The sequence below is a fragment of the Pipra filicauda genome, unplaced genomic scaffold (assembly GCF_003945595.2).
Source record: "Pipra filicauda isolate LSUMZ 115617 unplaced genomic scaffold, ASM394559v2 scaffold57_size4234018_pilon, whole genome shotgun sequence".
Taxonomy (NCBI): domain Eukaryota; kingdom Metazoa; phylum Chordata; class Aves; order Passeriformes; family Pipridae; genus Pipra; species Pipra filicauda.
The window spans coordinates 314585-332493 of NW_024104731.1; positions in this window are offsets into that span (position 1 = coordinate 314585).

The window sequence follows — 17909 nt, forward strand, 5'->3', positions numbered from 1 at the left end:
CATCTTGGTTTTTTTCCCATGACAAAATCACTATTTCTCATTCAAGCATTTCCACACACGTTTTTGTTGTGGCCTTCATTCTTGGCCAGCTGCATCTCTTACAAACCCTTAGGACTGCCTTCACTGACAAGGATTAGATAGTACCATTAACCTACAGCCAAGGGCATTGTGTCTCTTACAAGACTTTTTTCTAAATTAAACACCTTTGATCTTAAGCAACACTTATCAGCTCACATGTCAACAAGAATGTAATGCATATTTTAAAAAAGGCCCACAGTGGATAGTCTCCCCGAGTAAATGCAGCCCAGAAAACTAGCTTACCCTGAGTAGTATGGGGTATAAAATCAAAAGGAGAGAAAGAGCCAGAAAAGGAGGAAGTAAATAGGACAACAATACATTGACAACATTAAAGCATAAAATTAAGCAGTTTGCAAAAGGAGATGTACTAACAAAATGTCCAAAATGAACCAGTTTAAGTCAGATCAAAATGAACTCCCTTCAGGGGATTTGAGTAACAAACTTTCTTGCCAGGAAGTGAAACTTATGTAGGTTCCTTTTGAAGCTTTGAAAATCTTTGCCATCAAATATAAGACATATTCCATTATCATTCTCAAATGCAAAGTCATCTAAAATTTGTTATTCAGTGGCACACAATTAATAGCTTTTAATTATTTTTTTTATAGAAATGGAACTGTTAGTACCTTTCCAAAACATATGCTGCCTGCTATCCTTCTACTTGCACACTTTTTCAAAGTCCATTTGCATTCACTGTCTGAGAGAAAGAAACTTCCCAGGTTTTAGAAAATGCCTATGCTTTTCTCCAGTTATATTCCTGATACCTATATCTGCGATCATTTTCCTTTCCCTCACATGCAAAACCAGAAAAAAAACCTTGACAGTCTACAACACGACTGTTTTAATGAGGTGCTTGGTGCCCTCATTACTTGCCCAGTTTTGCCACCAAGAACCACTTCATCTGAAGGCAAGATGCAAGTGGAAGTAGAGAAATTTGAGCTATGCCAACCTCCCCAAACAACTCTCAGACTTAGAGGCTGGTCCCCCTCTCCCCTCTTATATGCTGATTGGTTTTCTTCTTTCATTATCTCATGGTTGGAGAAGAAGTTCAAGAACATGGAACAAGTAGCTATTGTTCTTTAAAGGAAGGTATTTCCTTTTTAATAGCGATGTAAAACTGCATGATGACTTTGCATCAAAAAAGAGAATATTAGACCAAAAACTTATCTGCCAGATGATTTACTAGTGCCTGAGAAAACCTAACTTGGACATCTCATCTGTATACACAATTACATTATTTTTGAAAATAAGATAACCTTCTTCCTTTTTCCCTCTTCAGGGAGCTGAATTATGTTTTCAGTGGTATCATAAATGTTCCTTTTCTACCTTTCACATTCCTGACTTTATAACTTTCAAGCATAAGGATGCAAAAGAGCAAACAGTCCAACCCTATAACTTTACATACAACCATGTCATATGAATATGGTAAGCTGTGTTTTGAAGTTCTGTCTTATTGAACGTGAGTTTGATCTACCACTCTGATTGGAACACCTGAAACTTCCAGAAATAATGTGCGTTACTACCCAGGAATAATGTAGTTGTTCAAGTGTCAACACTGTCATTTATCTTAAATTTTTCTTCAGGTTTTGTGCTGTTGAAAGCCTATATATTCTATGCGTGCATATGGATAGACAAATAATTTCTAATCTCCCTTCATTTTAGGTTAATGTCTCCTTACTTAAGGTGTGCTCTCCATTTTGTCCTAGTAGTCTTTTTCTCGTCGTGCTTAATGTAGGTGTCCCTTACTCAATGTTAATGTCCCAGAATTAATCCATCTTACTTGAACACAGATAAGTCCCTTCTATTCTCCTTCCTGAAAGTAGCATTTATGTACATACATAAAGATAGTCAAGAGATAGCTAAAGGATTAGAAAGTTACACCAACACTACATTGTCATCCCCTATAATACTGAGCACTGCTTTCTGAACAGCTAATGAGCTTCCTTCAACTCCCAACAAGAAACTGAATGGATTATTAATCATAGATCAAAATTAAAAACTCTTGACAATATTTGGAAAGTAGAAAATTAGTAGTCAATGTATGTATTTTCAAAAAGACTTTTATGGTTTTGGTATTATGGATAGCTGAAAAATGGGAGTCAGTTGAGCATCAGGTCTCAAATTGCTACAGTTTAATCAAAATTCAGGCTTTGTTCATGCAATATGTGATCATCATAGTGGGCTCATAAATAATTATGCAAAGAATATATAGATTGCCTGCCTCAGTTACATAACTTACATCAACAAGTGGAACTAAATATTAAAATGGTAAATATGGTACACAAGCCTTGATTTCAAATAGAATTGCTGTTATGAACTCAGTCATCTCAAGAAAGAACAGATGGATGTTTGTTAGTAGACTCTTCAATAATCATTAGAACGGAGAATGGATCCATTACTGCAATAAATTAAAAACATACTTACTGAAATTGAAAGTGTTCTTGTTTTCTTCACAAAATGTATTGGAATAAAGATTGGAATTAAGACTTATGAAGTATATGAATTCTGAAGCAGAAGTCCTAAAAGCAAACAAAAGTTGAAGAGAACAGGATAATGTATGCCAGTGACTACAGAGTGGAACCATTTATCTGAAACATCGTTCACCTACAAACATACACTATTTTCAAAGCAGGGTGTAATGTAGTTTTCTACATTCCACCTTAAGATAAGTAGCACAAATTAAAGAAACTATGAAGAGATGACTTTTACTACAGACTACTCAAGGCAACCAGTAACTATTCAGAATCAAGTCTCATTTCAGCAGAACAGCTTCATGATAGGTCTATGTAATTGTGTGATTCTGGTCATTTCCTGTCTGCCTTGGGGAACACAGGATGGATTAACGTTTACCTATTCACCTAAACTTTTGGAACTGAACCAGAAAAGGTCACCCAGAAACCCTGCAATAACACAAAAAGATAGTTCTTTCTGCAGTACATTTGGAATGATAGGACTCATAGGGCGGTGACTAATGGGTCATACTCTAACAGTAGGACAGTGACAAGTAGAGGACCACAGATCTGTTCTGAGATGTGTCATGTTTAGTGGCTTTATCAATGAGCTGAAGGGGATGATGGAGTATAATGACATCAAGTTCACAGATGACACTGAATTGAGGGGCAGCCAATGCACTTGGGCGCAACTCTGTGCAATGAGCTCTAGGATGATCCTTGAGCAGGAAGGTTGGCCCAGATGACCCACTGTGGTCCCTTCCAACCTTATCCATTTTGTGATTCTGTGAAAATCAGAGCTGCCATTCAGTGAGACACACATAGACTGGAAGAATGAGCTTCAAGGTCTCTTCCACAAGGACAGATGCAAAAACCTCCACCAAGGAAGAAACAGTTCTCTTCAAGGGTCCTGAATGGAGAGCAGTGCTTCAGAAATGGCCCTCGGGGTTCTGGCCCACAGTGAGTTTAACATGAGTCCATGGTGTTCCCTAGCAGCCAAATAGGGCAACAGCATCCTGGGCTGTATTAGCAGAACACAGTCAGTCTACTTGGCACTCATTAGATAGCATTATGTACTCTGTCTTGTTTTGGATTCTCCTGTGCAAGAAAGACATTGATAAACCGGGGGAAGTTTAGCACGGGGCCACTCAGCTGGTCAGGGGCTGGAGCACTCACCCTGGGAGAAGGAGATGCAGAACTGGATCTTTTCCAGCCTTGAAGAAGAGATGGCTTTTGTGGACATCTACTTGCAGCACACCACTACTCACAGGGAGGTGTTACAATCTGCTTAAATATTGCAGAAAGAACGTCGGATTCAAATATTCCCCCGAGTAAAATTAAAACTCACGCAAGTTATCTGTTGACACCAAAAAACATTATTTTTATTTTATTAATTGATAAGAGAGGCAAAGAGAAAGAGGAAAAAAATAAGAAAAGGTTGGAAAAAGCTAAGATTACTTCATGAAGCATAGGAAAGATATGACCAAAACTACCTTTCCACTGAACTGGTGGGGGTGGGGGGTGGGGAGAAGCAGTTTCTGCCTTTTTTTTCTCTGTCTCTGCCACTTTTCAGTGATATCTTCTTTAGCTGTAGGGGGTCTTAGCAGTTTAGTTCTCTGTAATGCAGTCAGGATATGTGCCTTGCCACTCACATTGAGCCATGTCCCAGGCAGCGCAGGGTCCAGATTCAGCAGCACCTTTCGGTCTTCAGAATTATGGTAAGGGTAGAAGGATAAGATATAACTCATGGATGTGGCATGGTGGATCTCAGTTCTCTCCAGGCCTGCAGAGTTTCAGTCTCTGGTGGCAGGTAGCATGTGATAGCAGAGAAAAGGTGAGGGGAAGAAGGGTAGAGATGTTCAGCCACTGTAACCAGTTGTCTCTCCCTTTCCTCTCCCTGATTTTCCAAAATTTTTCCTCAACTTTTGCAGTGTTCAAAGGAAGTTGTGCGTAGTTTCTCGGCACGTAGCCCTATGCAGATGTTCGAAGAGATACGATTACCATAAACGGGTATTTTGACAGGAAAACTCCAACAGAAAGCTCTGGTGAGAGCTTCTGGCAGAAAGGTGACAGAAAATTTTTGGTAGGAAGTTTTGACAGGCAGAAACAGTGGCAAAACATTATTTTTGGCATTTCTATATTATCTGGTTGTTAAAGGAGGTTATCAAGAAGATGGAACCAGGTTGCTCACAGTCATGCATGGTGGAAGATGAGAGACAGTGATTATAGAATGAAACAACAGAAGTTTAAACTGAATGCAAGAAGAATAATTTTCACCACGAGGACAGTCAAGCAGTGGAGCAGGTTGCCCAGACAGGCTATGCAGTCTACATAGAATCAAAGAGTGGTTTGGGTTGGAAGGGACCTTAAGGGTCATCTAGTTCCAACCTCTCTGCCATGGGCAGGAACACCCCCCACTAGACCAGGTTGCTCAGAGCTCCATCCAACCTGGCCTTGAACACCTCCAATGATGAGGCATCCACAGTTTATCTGGGTAACCTGTTCCAGTGCCTCACAACTCTCACAGTAAAGAATTTCTTCCTAATATCTAATCTAAACCTACTCTCAGATTGAAGCCATTCCTCCTTGTCCTGTCACTACACACTCTTTTAAAAAGTCCCTCTCCATCTTTCTTGTAGGTTCCCAACAGGGTAAGGCCCCAATTAGGTCACCCCTAAACTTTTCCAGGCTGAACAAACCCAGTTCTCTTAGCCTTTCCTCACAGGAGAGGCTCTTCATCTCTCTAATCAATTTGGTGGCCCTCCTTTGGACTCACTCCAACAGATCCTTGGAGATTTTCAACACCTGAATGTATAAAGCGCTAAGCAACCTGGTCTGATCTCACATGTGGTCCTGTTCAGATGAAACCTGAAGTTTCTTCCAATCTGGAGTGTTCTATGACCCTATAATCCTTTATGAACCTTATGCTATTTCATGTCTTCTTCCTGGAACTTTTCACAAAGACAGGAGAGAGGAAAAGTGTATGACGCTTCTTTTTTGTAAACTTTGTTTCCTCTGTCTTCTCCTATCACTAATTTTAAAATACAAGATCTTCATCTACAGATTAGAGCAATAAAGAATAGAAGAAAGAGTCACTGCAAAAATAAACAGATCTCTGTCTGATTTTGATTTGGATCTAGGGGGCTACATCTTTACAAATGACTAAAATCAGCTAAAGAACACTGTCTCTGAGACTAAGCATTGTGGTCTGGCTCACACACACATGCTTCTCTTACAAGACAGAGTAGCTGATTCCAAATGTTCTACTCAAAAATCTGAACTATCCTATACTCTATTCACACATTATCTAGGAGAATGCTAAATGGCATGGTCAAAACACATGCCAGGAGTTGTGTTAACAGCTAAGCAGGGCCTTAGACCGGTACTTAAGATGATGCCATGGCCCCATTCTATTCATTCATCAGATGTCTCCAATAGCATCATTCACATTTTTATCCACATAGACTTCAGGGATTCAGCAATGAAGAAGGGCAAGTGAAGCTCAGATAATATGTGTCCATATCTCATAGTACTAAAAATGTGCTGGACATAGCCTGTGCTGGAAGTCACTGTAGTCTCTTACTCCCGGATCAACAGCTTTATGAGTTCTACTTAGCATTCCTCCTAGGGAATGGAGTAAACTTTTTGCTAAGCCTTCACACTTCAAAAGAATGGTGTATTTCATAGGGTCGGGCCTGTGTGATTCTCTGGATGTTTTGTTTTGACTGAAAGAGTAATTGCTGACAGACTATGGACACATAGTCTGTGATTTGGGCAGAACCATCAGAGCGATGACTGCACTTCATTTTGTAGACGAGGAATTATAATAATACACATCCAGCAAGACTGTAACTATGCCATGAAAGCTCTGCTTTGTATCACAACTCAAGTCCCAAATACCTGTGAAACTAACTCCTTTTTATTCTTGTAACAACATTTATACTAACAGTTCCAGAGTGCCTCAGAGAATACATAATTTCAGAGTCTTAGCTGACATGGTTATATCAGTAGATGTATTCACTGGAGGCATATTCTGCATGATGCACAGACTCTTATCTAGAAAAAGAAAAGATAAATGAGAGCACAATGTAGGGTAATCCCTACAAGAAGACTGTGAAGCACATGAAAAATTAGAGAATAAATTGCCTAACACAGCCAAAAAACGCTCACTTCTGCAAGCTGTTGGACTCTGGAGAGCTTAGTCTTAAACCTCCTTAGTCAGAGAGTCTTGGATCCAGGACCTTAACGTATTAAACCTACATATTCAGAATTCTTATCTCAGTAGAAATTATACCATTATCATTACATTTATTTTCCTGACTAAGTCACCATGAATTTCCCTTCAATAAACACCTGAATAAATGTTCTGGAGAATGAAATCATGAATACTGAAATCATGAATTCATGAATACTATCAGACTGTAAAGGTTAAAAGCATGAATACAAAGCTGTTCATTTACTGGTTTGGCTATAAATAATAATCAGATTGAAGTACATGTGGGATCAAAATAACATAATGACAGGCTATCAGAATAGTCACAGCCTCCCAAAGCTATCTCCTAGATTGGAACATAGAAGTCAAAAGAAAGAATAAATGTAAGTGGGTTTAATTATTGCACAGTGCTTTAATCCAAACAGAAGCTCCGTATTTGTATGGGAATTAGCCTTGGTGATGAAGATTTAAAATAGCCAGGAAGCTTTTTAATATCTGAGGAGGGATCAGTACAGCTGAAACCAATTATTTTATGTGAGGCTAATAATGGTGCAGAAGTCAAAAGTAGGCCAGATGGAAAAGGAAAGGCCAAAACTAAGGAATGGCATTCATATTGAAAGGTTAGTGAGAAAGTGTCCTACGTCTTTAAGGCCTTCAGGACTGGCACGCTTCACAGCTGCTTGGGCAGGTATGTCTTAAAACCAAAGAAAGTATAGAAGAGAAAAACGAACTGACTTATAACCTTGATGAACAAAATGTATGAAGATTTCTATTTGAATGGGCTCTGTAAGAACACAACAATAGCTCTATAAATGCCCATTAAATATCTATTTAAAAAAAAGAGAGAGGGAAATGCCATGTTTACAATTCCTAAATAATACACAAAACAGGTGAATTCAGTTCTATGTCTCTTCAGTTCTCACAAGTCTTTTCAGCTCTCCATTTCCCCTTGCTTGTCCATAATCTGGAAAACCTGGATTGAAGTGATGATCTGAGGAGCTGTCCTCAACTTCATTAGATGAACTGAAGGTAACAAGTACCTAGTGGAAATGAATCACATCATTCCCCTCTGAAAGTTTTGTGTGGTAAATTGACTTTCTTTGATAAGTCAACTTATATACCATCAGAGATTGTGTAAAGTTATCGATTAATTAATAATTAACAATTAAGCAGGAAGTGAAATGCCTTCCAAGTCCAGAGAGAGAAGACTATTAATTAGATTACATAATTATGAATTTAGCAGGAAAACAGAGAGATTGATAGAATATGAAAGAAGATAGAGGAACTAAAATTATTATAATTGAGGTAAGAAGGAGTGGTGAAATAATATATATGAGACCAGAAGATTACAACAGAATTCCCAGTGTCACTGCTAATTTCATAATTTCATTAACGTATTTGGTACAAAAAGGGATAAGAGATAAATGTGCCAATGAAATTTGGTGACATGTTAGGAGAACTTTGCCTATGAAAAAGATACTAGAAAGGCATAAAGGAAGAACTGAATTACATTGAACACTAGAGCAGGAAATATGAGATTAAATACAACAGGAAAACACGTAAGGTTAGAGAGTTCAGGGCTAGTAAGGATCATTATTCATTCAAATTGAGTAAATCTTATATTTGAAACTACATAAGAAAGAAAAAGATCTGAGTATAACATGTAATCATTGGAAGACTATGAGATAGTGGCATTATTTGGACATGACAGCAGACAAATGTCAAATGTGTAAGACAGGCAATTCCAAGAGAGAACTGGGAAAAAAAATTAAGAGTGCGCTACTGTGTCAGGATCAGTGACACTCTACCATCCATGGTCAAACCAGTAATCAAACTCAGGGAAGCAGTAGCAGGAAGATCATGGGAAGACAGAAGCTTTTTACCTCCAAACACTGATCTGACAGGACAACTTCCTAAGGTAGGAAATATGATTAAAGAAAATGTCTTCAAATCAGATACAATTAGATGATATTACTGTTGAAGAGGCAAAGGACTGGATTCAATGACTTGAAAATGCAAACCATTCCTATGTTCCTAACCACTTTGGTAACGCCATTATATATTATCAAAGTTCAAGTATAAAAATCTACTAAAATGCCAACCTGTGGCAACCTGTACTCCAGCACTTGCCACCATAGGAGCTTGTGTGGCTGGAGACTGGATTGAAATGTGGTGCTGCTGAGCTGAGGAAACAGAAGATGCATTATCAGAACAGTGTTTTATATTTCTGTATACCTGCATAGATAAAGGCAATTGCATTTTACTGATTCTATGACTATAGGCTGTCAGATGAGTCTCCTGAGAAGCCCATCTGCTATGGTATTCTTTTGTTCTTCTGCATGAGGACTCAAAACACAAAGTCACTATTTGCACAGACACTAATTCATATGACAAAATAAAAGAGCAGCTCTCTAGTAAGTGTTGAGTATTCTGTTGATTTCAAGACACACTCAGCAATGAACCCTTGAGGTTAACTTGTAGAAAAACAGTGAATGTCTGACAGAATCAGGAAGCTGGGGATCTTTTTCAGTTTTCCTGGCAAGAATTTTGGAGGCAAATAAATGGAAAAAACCATTTCTATCCTTTTTGGGCTTGATTTTATGTCTACAGTGATAATGGATCCTTTGCATGAGCCAGCTTTGCAAATAAATGGAACAATATTATGTTTCAAAATTATTTGAGAGAAAATATTAACAGATTTTTTTTAGAAAAAGAGATGCTCTTTAATTAAATGTGTGAATATCCCTATAATTTCCTTAAAGTTTTGTAGCATGTGGAATTCCAGTTTGAATTCTCAGAGGAGTCTAGCTAGAGAATCAACGGCAGAACAACACAAGGTATGCTATGTCTAAGTGATCAACTTAACCCACCTTTACTGATTTGCATTTGTATATAGAGGTCTCTATCTCACTTGAAGCTTTCATTTCAGAGTTTAAACTCTGTCCCTCCCAAAACATTAAGCCAGCAACCTAGACCACAGTTCTGACTCTCCAGATGGACAGAGAAGGCTTAAGATTCACATTCTAAGACATATGCAAATAGAGTATCTTGTCATACAAAAAGCAAGTCTGAAAGTCTGAGTATCTGTGTAGAGAGTTGTATAAAGACACTGGTAGTCAAGAAATCCTAATGGACTCATATTTCTTTGCAGGATGCTAGCACAACCTCAACTTAGGTCACCAGTATAAGATACCAAAGTTTAGTAAGAGAAGAGATATTCCCTTGTGTCAGGTAGATATCCTGGGTGAAGAAGAAAGGCAATAAATGAATTGTGGTAGAAAAACTGTGCTTTCAGTTTAAATACAAAATCTCAAAGTTCTGTAAGAGTGGATTTTTTATCTTTTATTTTAGTTTTGCAAAACTATCAGGAGGCATTTAGGTAATGAACAAATTTATTAAACGTACTGTCCTTAACCGTATAGCCCTTTTCACTATGCTTAATTTTGCAACATTTCAAGGCTTGTTAGTTCACATGTGGGAAACACTTTTTGAAAGTTTTTCATGATAAGTCCCTGCAGGACTGAGAAATGAATGTGTTTGAGTTTGGTCTTTTTTTTACTCAGTGTCCTTCTGGGGGCAATTATGGAGTTTTTGAGTCTGACCTAGGATATTTCTCTAGTGAAATCTAGTAGGCTACATAACTACTAGAGATTTTTAAATGCCTTCACTCTAAACAGACAACCTCAGCACTGTAAACTCTCTGTCTGACATGAAAGGAGACAATGTTCCAATTTTGTATTTACCAGTCTCTCAAATCATTTCTATGTGATTGAAATTACTAAGAAAACAATGATAATACAGTCACTGACTAATTGCAGCTAAATTTCATGTTAGAAGAGACTTGTACTTCAGTAAACAGTAAACAGATTTTACGATCAGAGTTTCTCCACAAAACTCGATTTTTTTTTCCAAATACACAACACCCCAGTGCATGCTCTGAGTCCTCCCATTTTATTTTCCCATTTGAATTAGTGTTCCTATGTTTATTAGACAGAAAATGAATGAAGAGTGAATATGAAGGAAGACTATAAGTCCATGAATAGTGCAGAGAAAGTGAACAGAAAACAACCTTTCACCAGCAGAAGACAAGATACAGAGCACTTAAGGACAAGCAAATAAATGGAAATGTGTTTTTATCATGTGGCACCCACACTTCATAGTGAAACTCATTGCCATAGAACTTTGTGGAAAATGAATAATGACATATGTTATAAAAAAAGGCAGGACAATTTCATAAATAGTGTCTGTGGGCAACTATTCAAAAGAACAGTGTGGCTGCCATCTCTCCTTGCTTGCCAAAAGTTCCTAGGCCAGAGGAAAAGCAAATCCACATTTGTCTTGCTCCTCATATTTTTCCCTAAGCGTCCACTACTCACCACATGCAGGGACAAGATTGGAGGCTTTGAGAGTTTTTAGAGATGTGCATGCACAAGTTGCTACTTTTCTTTTTACAAGATAGATGCTAAGGTAAATGTTAAAAAAGGAAATGTCAGAATTGATTTTCATACTTCGAAAGAACTACTTTGCAGGAATTGGAAACTAATTCAATAAAAATTTAGAAAACATTTTTGCTGGCAGAAAATCACCTGTCCAAGAACTACTTTAGGGAGACAATCCTCATGTCCAACTACTTTTCTATTAAAAACAAATGTTCTCTGGTATCGAAAGCATTTCATTACACAGCTCATACACCTTATCTAGAGGTAATTTCTAACAGATTCCCACTTGCTCTGCAAACATAAGTTTCGAGGCACTCGCTTGCCCCAGGAGGAATTTCTTAAGTGAACTAAAATCTGTTCAAAGTTCATTTTTCTATCACTTTGCACCCAAGACAACTGATACAGACTAACTGTGATGAAGTTTAATGCAGCCTGTTTACAATGTGTTCTATCCCTTTTCACATATGCGCAAAATGCATCAATATCTCTTTCTTAAAGGAAAAAATGTAATTTAAGGTCCAAAGATTATGAGCTATTTCTTTCTCCAATAAGTTATGCACCATAAAAAAAATTAAGAGCTGGTATAATGTGGCATTTGGTGCTCATCTCTGGTATTTCTAAAAATAACAAGCTACTTCAGCAGCCAAGTGCATACTATTTCTAAAACTGTGTATGTATAATCTAGTATTAACAAACATAAAATGATGGATTATGGCATCCCTGCTGAAGTTCTATGATTTGAAAGGCCAGTAGAAAGCTCCAGAAGTTTCTTGGGAAATTGAGCACCACAATATGCTTCTGCATTTCTGCAGCACAGGGCTTTGGCCAAGCATACTGAAAGAAAAGCAAACTAAACTAAGCTGTCTTCACACAAAAGTAGTAGTTGAGAGATAGAGACCTGCACAAGCACAAAATACTGCTTTTCTGAAGTTATTTTAACAGCTTAAAATGCATCCCTTACCAGATCCAGTATCTTTTTTTATACAAGGAAATAATTTCCTATCTATTACTAACTCAAAAATGAGAGTCACTGGGCTTAATCAGCTCATGAGGTCAAAACAAACTGGTTTTAGAACAACCTCGGAAACTGTGAGTTACTCCCAAGTAGAAGGCATTTTGTGATCCTGCCTCAAATATTAACAGAAACGTTTAAATCAATAATCATATTTTATGCCTGCACTTATGCTGTTCAAATACAAATTTGTAATTTCACAGTCAAAAAAGGCAAAAACATAGGCTATTTTTTTCTTCAGGGATATCTGACCTATCATCAGAAACCCATATTGCAGAGTGCATCTGGAAATTCTCACTACCCAACCACTTCCATTAGAGCCGATGTTTAGAAGATACTTGAAAATCAAGACCAATGACTCACGTACATAATAAAGGAGCTTGGCTTTGACCCCTAATGGGAGGCTACCTTTTCAGTCAGAAAACTGAAAACAATTCTTGGGGGTTTTTTTCCCGCAATTAAACATGAATTCTGCCTGAAACTTGCAGCACATTACTTCAGGATTCACCTTGCAGTTGATACATTCACAGCTGATGCTGTTGATGCTAAAAGTGGTCTAAAACAAAAGGTTTGGTTCTTCATATGGACTCAATATTTTAAAGAGACATCTTGGACTGGATTTACACAAACAGACAATCCCTACAGCACATCTACATCACGAAATGGAGAACAAACCCATTCACTTAAGAGTGGGATTTGATGATCCTTGTGGGTCCCTTCCAACTCAGAATATTTTGTGTATGTGATTGTGTGAAACAAACAGACCAGAGGCCCCTTTACAAAGTTTAATTGGATTAGAAAGAGCTACCTTATAAAAAAAAGGTCTGAACTTGTCAGTATGCTCCAAACACATTTAGGACATGGTATCTATCAGCCCCCCCAAAAGAAGTGTGAAGTTTTGATACTGTTAAGGAAGCAAAATAATCACCTGCACAAATCACAGCCAGAAGCTAGAGAAATGAATGGTGAACTCAGAGAGATACTGCCCACAAGGAAAAAACAGAAAATTTTGGTCTCTAGGTCATGGACTACTGAAAAAAGCAGACATGTTTTAGAAGGTAAACTCCAAGAGGGCAGCTCTGTCTCAGGGTGTCCACCTGCAAGAAGGTGCTTAATTAGTCAGAGGATCAGCTGAATGACACAGTTTGAGTTACTGGTTTTTGCAAATCCTCCCTTCTGTTGGTGTCACTGTGTGGTATCCAGCTCTTCCTGTGAGGACTCCACGTGTTTAATTCACAGCCATGGATTTGGTGGCCAAAGGGCGCACCTGTTCCACACAGTGAAGATGATCCACTGATACCAGAGTGATCTCCAAAGAGCCTGGCACACCTCAGAGGGCAGGGAAGCACACTACAATCTTTTCCTGGAAAGGGCAGTCACAATAACACTGGGTGAATATCATCCAAACTAACAAACCCTGCCTTTCAGTGTATATGACAAGCTCATATGCAGCATAAGGCTGACATAACTGTATAATGCCCAGTTGCCCTACTGTTGGGGACATCTATGTCGTGTAGACCAGCACTTCACACTACTTCAAGTTGCCCCCAACTCAACTGGCCATATTTGGAATGCAGAGATGTTTGGTTTCCCCTTTCTTCTTTACAGCAACTCAAAAAAATCCAGTGAACTAAAAGGCAGTCAGCAAAAGAAGCTGCAAAGCAAAAACAAGGAGGTGGAGCAAAAAAAGAGAGAGGATTATCTTAAACAGGCTTTGTCATTAAAGAAAATAGAGTTTTTAGCATCAGCATGAGAGCACTGGAGGCCTTTGCACTGGCTACAGAAGTCCTTCAAACAGACTGCCTGGACAGCCCTGAAGTCAAGCTCTAAACACTTCTCCACATTCAAGTCTACAGTTAATTTCTATATCAATGTATTTTAAAAAAAAAAATTATGTGGGAAAGCCTCCACCATCTCCATGTCAATTTCAATGAAATGCAGATTGGCACAGTTATCACATCAAACCGTAAACAGAGACAAATTATGTATAAACAGCAAAACTAAAGTTTGATTGAAGTGTTAAAGATCAGGACTGGTAATATGTAATTATTCATGATTGAGTCACTTAAGACTAGCTGTTCGTGCATAGAGTCTCAGAGGAATGGGCTGTAATTTTGTAGTTTATTGGTATTTATGCCACTAAATACTTCCATGAATTTCAGTTTTGATTGGGAGTTTTTATCAGTAGTTATTGTTTCTGCAAAAACACAATTCATTTCAAGCATTGTGTTTTGTCTAAACCCTCAAAGTAACAGCTCCTTTTTCAAGTAATAAAACCAAGAGCTCAGTTTAAAATGTGTCTTCCAGGGTCCTTGAAATGTATCTAGTATCTAATGATATATAATTAACCATTAATAACCATTAATTTGGGGGGGGGGAACAGTTCTAAATAAGCTTTTAGCATTGTAATGTTGTGGAACTTCCCTTAGTAAAACTACGATATGTAGTGGTTTTCTTTAGTTAAAAATGTTTAATTTTCTAGTCCTCTGTGTTACTTCATTATCTGAGCAAGTTAAAAAAAAAAAAAAAGAGTGAAATGGCAGAGCTCTCTGGGATTTTTGTTTGTTTGTTTTAATAAATGTAGTTCTAACGTTCTTTATATCTTTACTTCCTAAGCACAATTTCAGTTCCTGACAAAACTTGAGAAACATTTGTAGTCAATGAAAAGGAAAAGCAATATGTGAAAGAGAAAAGAGAAATTGGAATTAAGGCAATGATTTTACATAGCAACTTATAATGAGTACTGCAAGTTTTTTAACTCCCAGTGCAAAACATTAAGTCTGTAAAAATCAGGTGGCTCAGGTATCACAAGTGATATTACCAAAACCTGAAGGAAAAAAGTTACTTTGTATTATTAGTCTCAAATAATAGACAAAATAAAATTGAATATAAGCAGAGAATGAATGCTCTAAAAGAGAAAGAGAAATGTACACATGCAGCAGAAATAAACAGAGGATTTTTGACAGGTAATATTTTCTTCTGAACATAAAAAATATTCCCCTGAAAAATGGTTCTTCTATCTCAAATTTTTCATCATGCTTTTATTTTAAAGCTTGCGGCATAAACTGCTAAAGAGGATATTTATCTTACTATATTATTGTATATGTTCTTTTTTTTGATATGTGACCAGATTTTACAAAAACAATCCAAAACAAAAGTTTCACTATACACATTCAACATATATTAATAGTCATTATCACATCTATCATATACAGAGGAATAGCTGTATTCTCTGTCTGAAGCACCGAGAGAAGATCGGACCATTTACACATCTGAAAACTCACAAGCTATTCCCACTGTAGGGAGAAAATGGAAGAAAATGGCCAATTCATGTAACTAGACTACATGAACTTAGTAGTGGATTTTTCTTCTGGTACACCAATAGGGTCTGAAATACTATTTCACCATCCATTAAGACAGAAAAGGGAAAATCCCACTTTTTGTTTTCATTCATAGTAAAATAACTGCAGAATTTGATTTATAGTCTAAAAAGAGTCTTAGTGACCCAAATGAATAAAACATACATTTCTCAAAAAAAAAAATTACCTTAGATTCTGCGGAACAGTCATGCTGTATGGGAGAAATCCATATTTCCCTTGGCAAGGAAGATCAGTTTCCACCACTGGTCTCACAAAGCTCGAGTTGGACCCACAGAACTTCCTCATCTGCGGATGGGACTTAGAGCTCCGAAGTTTAATACAGGATATTTAAAAGTTGAAGAGTTTTTAGGTTTTAATCTCAAATATTTAATTACAGAGGTTCCTTTTTGTGGAAGTGTCCTGTTGGTATGTTTTATTTTCAGAGCATTTTCTTTCCCCTTTTTCATATTCAGGGCAAATGTGAGAAAGAAATTTTCAAAATCAACTAAGAACAGTACCAGAAATGCCTGCTGTCCTTTCAGATAGAAATAATGTAACAATTTAAATTGCATTTTTCTCCTTAAATTCCATCTATAGCTCAAAATCAATGTGGATCTATGTTATATTGAAGGGAATGCAAGAATAGCCATATTCAAAGCATGCTTCCCAGCACATCCACTCTTCAGCTCTTCCAGATACTTTCTCCCAGCTGACAAGCAGTCTGTTTGTGGGGGGTCCTCATGGTCTAGATGGGCTTTAAGGATCAGACCTTAAAGGATCAGAGGCTTCACTGCAAGAAAAACGAGTCTGGTCCCAAGAATTGCCTCTGAAAGGCCAGGTAGGTCTTGCTTGCTGTTCACTCAAAACAAAGTGTTTTGAAGAATCATGCCCACACAGAAAGGGACTCTCTAATTACAAGGCTAGTACTTCTCACAGTTACTCTCAGAAAACATCTCCTCAATGAGTTTTTGTCCTTTTCATCCTTATCCTCTTCACACACCCTTTTCCAGCATACTATTCCTCCTTATCCAAAGCTCTTTTTTCCAAACAAATACACAAATCTGAGCAGTACTCAGTGCTAGTTTATATCTGTAGCTGCTGCTTCTGAATGATTCTGTTCACAGTTACATCCATAATTTAGTAAGATAATTAACCCCATTTCATATTAAAGTTGTATGTTTAAGAGAGTGGGCATTGCTGGCCCAAAAGCCAACAGTAAAAAAGCAATGGTATATTTATTCGTGTCCAAGTCTCCTGCCACTTTTTATGCTATTTTAAAGCATTTACATAAAAATCACTTGCAGATCCATATTTAAGATGACTGGATAGTGACTAGAATGTACTTTTTTTTGTCGCTTGACATTCCCAAAGTCTTTGAAATATGTTGTTATTCACTGGATTTTGGGACAGGATTTTGCTGTTCACTACTATTTGCTGTTTATGTAAATGTCTTTCCAACATATTTTCCGTCCTTATTTTTTATCTGCTTCAGACTGCTCAGCTTCTGCTATGTTTATAAAAAACAAAAAGAGAGTTAAAGTCAATGTTTTTCTTCAGTCCGCCTGGCATCTCAGAAAATGAATTGTAGCACTGTATATTATTAGATGTACAGGTAATGATGCATTCTCCCTGCCAAACTCTTCACAGATAATAAAAATTACATGCTTATTGCCGACACACTAATTATGTGCAGTTATGGACAAAAAAAAAATTGAATGCCTTTCTGAGATGCAGATTAGTCTGTATTGAATGCTGCCTTTGGCAAGGCATTTGTGAATTTTATTTTAATTTTTTTAGCAGCAAATTAGAAATATATTTGAAAACTATTAAATTTAAAATACAGCCAATGAAGCTGATAAATTAAATTGATAGTGGAGTTTCTCCACCATCTATTCCTGGCTGAGAGGAAGGAAATTATTTCTTTGGTTCACATAACATGAGTTCAGTGTTTCACATAACAAGAGTACAGAGACCAGAGATGCTACGGTCCGAGGGGGGAGGGGAGAAGGACCGCAGTACTGCACAGAAGGATCCTACGAAGTTTGAGGTTGTGATGCAGTGCCGAGTTTAATGGGAGTGCACAAGGGTTTTTATGAGCTCTGGTATGGAATGCACCAGAAAATGGGATGGAGCATGAGACAGACAACTAGGGAAACGAACAGGGGTAGGGACCAGGGAAGGAAAGGGCGAATGGTGGCTGTTTCCTCTCTGCAGCTTCTTCAGCCTATCAGAGAGGAAAGCAGGGAAGCAGGGAGCAGGCATGCCTGGGTAAGCCCGGGACATACAAATCTCAGGGAAACATACAACATATATGTTTGTAAACACATAAAAACTGCAAAGTCCGTATAATAAAGTCCTTTC